Here is a 7,660-nt window from a genome sequence, read left to right on the forward strand (position 1 = left end):
ATTACGTAGCCTTTCTCTCTCTCTCTCTCTCTCTCTCTCTCACACACACACACGCACACACACTATGTATGTATGTATGTATGTATGTATGTATGTATGTATGTATGTATCTATCTCTCTCTATATATATATTTATGTATGTATGTATGTACATATGTATGTATGTATGAATGTATGTATGTATGTATGTATGTATGTATGTATGTATGTATGTATGTATGTATGTATCTATCTATCTATCTATCTATATACATACCTAACTGTATGTGCATATATATATATCTGCACATACAGTTATATAGATATACACACGCACTCACTCAGACAAACAGACACGCGCGCGCGCGTTTACTTTGTGTTTTGCTTATGAGAACGCCTTAGACGATGACGTTGGGAGATTGGGAGATGACTTCCGGCATCGGCATTTGATGTCGGAATCCTTTGATATTGTCGAAACACTTCAAAGGGAATTGATTATTTCAGCTCAGATACTTAACGCTCAGATGTCTCAGGTATAAAACAGATAGTAAAACACTAATATCAGACAAAACTAGTGATGTACCGTATGATAGCTGTGCATGCGTGCGTGTCTGTTATTGACACACACATGCACACGAATCCTTTGTCTTCGGTTTTTACATTACTGACATATGAAATTAGTCTAGAATCTCTGTGTTCGAAGCATTGAATAAGCACACACATACAAGCACATGCATACATACCCACGTACGCACATACACCAACACACTCGTAAACACACATACACACAGTATCGCGCACCCCACACATAAATAGAAGAAATTGGGCACATATGATGAAAGTATATATAACATAAGAAACAAATAGAAAAACATTCTTTCATCAGCTGTCTTTTGGAGATCATTGTGGTTTCGAAGCCTTAAGACAGCATCGTTAGCCCAATGCTGTCATCAACTACCAGAAAGGGGTGTTAGGGAGTATTATGATAGAGACGAAATATACAGGATACAAAATAACGATATATATAAGTTTTTGAGATTGGGACGGAAAAACGAAAAGCATCGCTATTTTTCGATTAAACAAAAGAGTAGAAGACAATTGTGTACCAGAACAACATTGCAAAAATGAGGAATAATAAAATTAGTTGCGTGAACAATATTCGTTCAACAGAAGGAAGAGATAAAGCAGATTCTGAAGACGGTGCTTTCTCGAAGAGAACTCAGGTCGAAGACAAAGGATAATAGATCGGATTGACAGTAGGAAATGAAGTGGGAGAATTGCATTATGGGAAAAGAAAGGAACAGAGATAGAGGAGAGAGGGAGAGAGAGAGAGAGGAGAAAGGAAGACAGAGGAGAGATATATAAGAGCATTTATTTGCTGTCAGTGAACGTTACTTGTCTGATGATTGCATAATCGACGTACGAAACCCAAATTATAATGTTTTTTGTATATACACTCGTATATATATATGTATATATATATATATATTATATATATATATATTATATATAATATATATATATATATATATATATATATATATATAATTGTGTGGTGTGTATTTCCTTCTACTTCTCTGTATCGTAATCTCCCTTTTAGGTTCATGGTACCAAGCTTAGAAGATAAGTGATGAGGTGATCGAGCGTGTGCAGGTACGTCGTCCTCTCCCATTTTTCTATATGTTCCTCAGTCATCCTCCTGTCTCCCTCTAAGCATGTGTGTTTACACCCCACCCAAACGCCTCATACATCCAAACACATCTTCCCTCTCCCTCCCCCCTCTCTCCGTTCCTTTCTTTTTCCAGAATGTAATTCTTCCTATTATCATTTTCGTTCGAGTAAACCCTTCCATGCTCTGCCTCCTGTGCAATGACTGAAACGATATAAAACACACACACACACACACACACACACACCACACACACACACACACACACACACACACACATACACACACACACACACGTACACGCACACACACACAATGAATGTAATTATATAACATCCTATTATATAACACTATACATCATTCATTCATTGCACCCCACCCAAAAAAAAAAAAAAAAACCGCAATCCACTGGTCCGTTCAAATTCTCCAGAGACAGAGAAACAATCAAGCTACCGTTATTATCACCTGGTGTTGTTATATTTGATTTGCAAAACTCGCCTTGTTATTATCCCTCTACTTTCTTTCCACCTCACTGCAGTTTTTTTTCTTTATCCATTATATTCTACTTCGATTTATATTCTCTTGTCTCCCACCTCACCGCCGCCATTCTTTTCCATTCAATTGTCGTTTGTTATTCCTTCATTCTCCTTGTCGCTATCATATTTTATTAATTCTCTTTCATATTTATTCAACCGCTTAACAAAACACACACTAACACGCCATTTGCCTTTTACACCTGCTGTTTTCATTTCTGAAACACATCTCTCCGCTGCTGCCTATCGTTGCCTCTCTCGCCTTTTCTCTTTCTAATTCTGCCTATCAATTTATCTCTGTATCCACTAATCGATTCAGATCAATTGATTTGTTTGTCGGTCCTCTTGTCCTTGACCGGTTTCTGTCTGTTTGTCTGTCGGTCTGTCATTTTTGTCTGTCACTATATTCCATCAGTCCGTCTTTGTGTGTGTGCATGCGCGCGCGTGCGTATGAATATATACACACAGATAACATATCTGTGTATATGCACTTAAATATACGCATGTGTGTACATGTGCTTTTTGTGTATGTGTGCGTTTGTGCGAATGCATGTACGTTTCTGCAAATGTATATATATGTACGTATACCTCTGTATGTGTGTGTATATATGTAGATATTTTTATGTACCTATATATGTATCACTTGCATATTTATATGTGTATGTGCATATGTGCATATTCATATATATATATATATATAATATATATATATATATATGTATGTGTGGTGTGTGTGTGTGTGTGTGTGTATAAAAGCAGGTTGATATCGGTGTTCCACCAAAACTGAATTTTCAAATTCAATTCCAAGAAGGAAATTAATTTCAATTGTAGAAAGATAAGAGGTAAGAAAAACGGTGAGAAAGTTTAGTGAAGAGCGAATTTTAATTAACGCTAAATTACGAACAGCGATCACTAAGAAATAGGTAGGGAGAGGCTGCGCTAAGTATGCGCGCGCGCGCGCGTGTGTGAAGGCGACTTACCAAACACTAATAAAAACCAATTTCTGTCTGTTCCCAAGCGATTAAAACCTTATTTATGGCGTGTATGTGAATGATAAACTTTTTTTGTATCTTTCTAAGTACGAATGATACCTGCTTTAGTGAGCAGACGTACGTGTACACATACACACACACAGACATGCACCTGTATGTATGTGTGTGACTGTATATGTATGTAGTTGTACATGTATGTATATGCCTATGTAATGTATGAGTGTGTGCGCATATATATATATATATATATATATATATATATATATATATATATACACACTATTCCCATATATAGATAAGCATTCATTGATCAACAGCAATATGTGGGAAAGATTTACTATAACCATTGAAATCTGTTCGGTAGAATTTTCTTTATCCATTAACACAGATACAATGCGAACAAAACCACTCATACGACTTCAGTATTTAGATAAATTCTTTGACCCACATTAGCACAATTCTTATCTATGGTGATGCCATAACACATTCGATGTCATTTATCTTAAGAGCTATTTACGTTTGTTATGCAATCTCTGACGATTTGATAATGTGATCCTGTTTATAGGTTTTTTTCCTTATTCCCATAAGTAATACGGCAATTAACGAAACCTGTGGAAGATGGCGTAATTAAACAATTTATGAACCGACACTCCGTTTTTTGTTTCTTATATTTACTTTGTTCTTATGGAGACTATTGAAAGGAAACAGAGGAAAATACACAAGTTATTTATGCAGTTTTCTCTTTCGATTTATGAAAAAATGAAATTCTAAAAACTTGTCACATATCATACAATTTCATTCTACTATACGATTATACATGCGTGCATTCAGAAAGAGAGAGAGAGAGAGAGAGAGAGAGAGGAGAGAGAGAGAGAGAGAGAGAGAGAGAAATACTGAAATTATGTATGTATATTCGGATGTATATGTATATACATGTCTGTATATATGTATATGTATGTTGTCTTATTATTTCATGTGTTTCAGCCCGAAGACTGTGGTCATGTAGAGGTACCGTCATTATTATCACCTTTTCAATCGCCTCATGTGGCTGAAGTTTAATATTGCTGTCCTCTTTTGAGTTTCTTGCCGCGATTTTGGTTCATCTGGAATGTGATACAACAGATGGTCAAGGTGCTTTTTGAAAACATCTTCCCCCATTCCATGTCGAAATACCAGGCGTTTTGGCAGGATATTAAATAGCTGCGGGCCCTTGAATCTCAAATTATTGCAGTACCTGGTCCTTACTCTAGACATGGTAGGTGGGATCTTCGGAACAATGCAGTGGCTCCTGTTTAGGGATTGGTGTAACTCCCGATATCGAAGTTTGATACCAGCTCCTCAAGGGAGTTGAGTCGTAATTCTTTCAGCCTCTCCCAGTAGCTCAACTGTTTCATTGATGCAATCTTATTGGTGTAGCACTATGTGATGACCATAGTTGAGAGCAATAGTCCAGACGTCTGAGGATAAATGTCCTTCATACGACTAGCTACAATTTCCCGGCCCCTTGTTCTGAAAGTTCCCAGAATCCATCTAGCCTTTCGCCCGCACACTGCTACCATCTTGGTGATATGTAAATGAAACAAAACAGCGTTGCTCTTATCAATCCTCAGGTCACGTACTGTGTTTGATTCTGGGATTTCCGCTCCTTTTGGTCCAAAGTATCCTTGTTGCTGAGTGTTGTAAAAGGTGAGTGACAGCGGAGAACTTGGGAATTTTCCTGCATTAAATTGCATCCTTTCTCCATACTCTTTGCACATGGCAGCTAAATCTTTCTGTAGACAATAAACATCGAGAGGATACTTGACTGCTCGTGCTACTTTTGTATCGTCGACATTGCTAGTATGAATTGCTGCTTGTGTAACTGATGTGTGTGTGTGTATATACGCATATATATATGTATATATATGCGTATATATATTTATGTATATATGAATATGTAATTGTGTGTGTGTGAGTATATATATATATATATATATAATATATATATATATATATATATATTATATATATATATATAATATATATATATATATATATATATATATATATATAATATAGACAACATATTTCTATTGACTATTTAGCCGGAAACTAAAATGAAAGTAATATATTTTCTTTATTTACGTTTCCAGGTGGAATCCATTTTCATAGCGCTAAAGACTATTGTCTATAGTAATACAATATCAGTGTATCTTTTCAAATACGCCTCTGGTATTGATATAACATACATGTAAATGGTCTTTATTATCAAGTGGCAATTATTTTAAAGTGATATAAGGCATCGAGAAAAATGGAAAAAATGCATGAAAGCAAATTAATATTTTTTTTCTAATTTTGGCACAAGGGAAGGGGCGAGTCAGAGACATCGACCCCAGTACATGACTGGAACTTGTGTTTTATCGACTCCTTAAGAATGAAAGGAGAAAGTCGACCTCAGAACATCACAAATCGGAAGAAATGCTGTTATGAACATCGTCCAACGTTCTAACGATTCTGCCAAGAATCTAAGACTGCATGCCACATGCATATGTACAGACATGCATAAATGCATGCATGCACACATGTGAACAGTTGCATGATCAGCGTAGGACATTCTTCCTTGAATATTTTTTGCATTCTTTCTCCGACATTAACGTCATAATTAGCAGCCTTTTGAAATAAGTGGTCATTCTTCTAATCATTTTTACTAAAGTAACCGTTTTTCATCAAAATCGTAGGGATATCCACCTCAAATATAAGCCTACCATTCTCTGGAATCTAGTACAAACAATATGGCTAGAATGAAAATATTTCCTATGACGGAACCTGTAACAAGGATCGTGTAAACAGAGAATATTTGACCAAGATGAAGAAAACATAATCCTCGGAACTTTGCGCATGCAATGAATGCTCAGAATGTATTTGCTGCCCCAACACTCATACCAATATTTGGGATTCTCGATTGGACGCAAGATGAGACTATTGATGTTAATATCCGGAAATTGTTAATCTGTGATAGGAATTTCTACATCAATATTGATGTAGACCACCTTTATTTAAAGCGGAAACGAAAGGCGGCAGAGGCTTAAACATCAATCTACGTTTGGATATCGTATCATATCTCTTCCACAGCATATTTTAACCACTTAATGCTGAAGTTCTGCCATGGATTAAGTCTGAAAACGCGAAACCGATGACGTCATGAGAGTTAGAAAGAGGTTTTTCAGAAAGTATTTCCCGAGTGATGATCTGAGATACATATTCAGAGAAGCTGCACATCTCTTTTACGACGGGTTATCGGGAGAGGCTGCATACATAACAGTGAAAGGCCATCTATAGCTATATACGCAGAAAGTTTCAAAATGGCAGCAAAAAAGACTAACAAAGGAATATTAGCTCTCATTTTGAAGGATATGCTGTTGCAATACAGGAACAAGAAACGGCAACAAAATAGCTGATCCGCAAAAGAGATAGTAATGCAAGGGAACCATCTAGATGCGACAACCGATTCAGGCTCTGTAGATTTACGCTGAAGATGTCGCCCACATGATAAGTAGATGCCTGAAAATGTCATCACGGTCTATAACCTACCTATGAGTCACGATGTCTTGGCTGAACATTATAAGATGAAATCTGTAGAAAGAATAAACACGAGGAGACGAATATAAGAAGCTACTGTAATGTGGAGTGCCTAACCACACAAAGTATGGAACATACTAACGAAATATCTCTGTCAAGTCTTCAATAAAATGCATTTGGCTTGTAGTACTCGTACCAGACCAATATAAATTTAAAGGACAAAATAATGGGACCGGCTCTGCTCAAAACATGTGCACTGAAATGTCCAGCGTGCAGGTTATTCAGCAAACCATGGCATTAATACCTTCACACTTTCTTCCAATAGCGATTGGGGAAGCGGCGTCGGGGATAGATAGAAGGTGAAGTCTTCAGCCTTGACCTTGCATTCGGGCGGCCATAAGGTGGTGGTCGATTTTCACAGATCTGGGGCAGATGAGGATTTCGTTTGTCTTGCTGGAACTACATTCGTTTAATCGATGAGAGAGTGTAACGGTAACCAATCAATCTCCACCCATCCATCCATCCATCCACCCATCCATCCATCCATCCATCCATCCATCCATCAATCCACCCATCCATCCATCCATCCATCCATCCATCCATCCATCCATCCATCCATCCATCCATCCATCCATCTATCTCTGTCTCTCTAGTGTATGTAACTTGTAGCTACTCTCGTGACGTTGGTTGGTTTACTGTTCACGAAGTTGTCTTTTCTCCTTCTCCTCTCTTAGCATCGATATTAACAGAGTTAAATAAAAGATAGTTTAAAGGTTTTTCAATGTATCAATTGATTATTAGTATTGGGACTTGTAGAAACTAGTATTAAAGTAAAGAGATGTGACATATTTAAGGAATGGATCATCGCTGTTAATCGATGTGTGTAAGTGATTTAGCTCCTCAAATTAGCTGTCTCTTTCCCCCTCTCT

This window comes from Octopus sinensis, linkage group LG19 (genome assembly GCF_006345805.1).
Source record: "Octopus sinensis linkage group LG19, ASM634580v1, whole genome shotgun sequence".
Taxonomy (NCBI): Eukaryota; Metazoa; Mollusca; class Cephalopoda; order Octopoda; family Octopodidae; genus Octopus; species Octopus sinensis.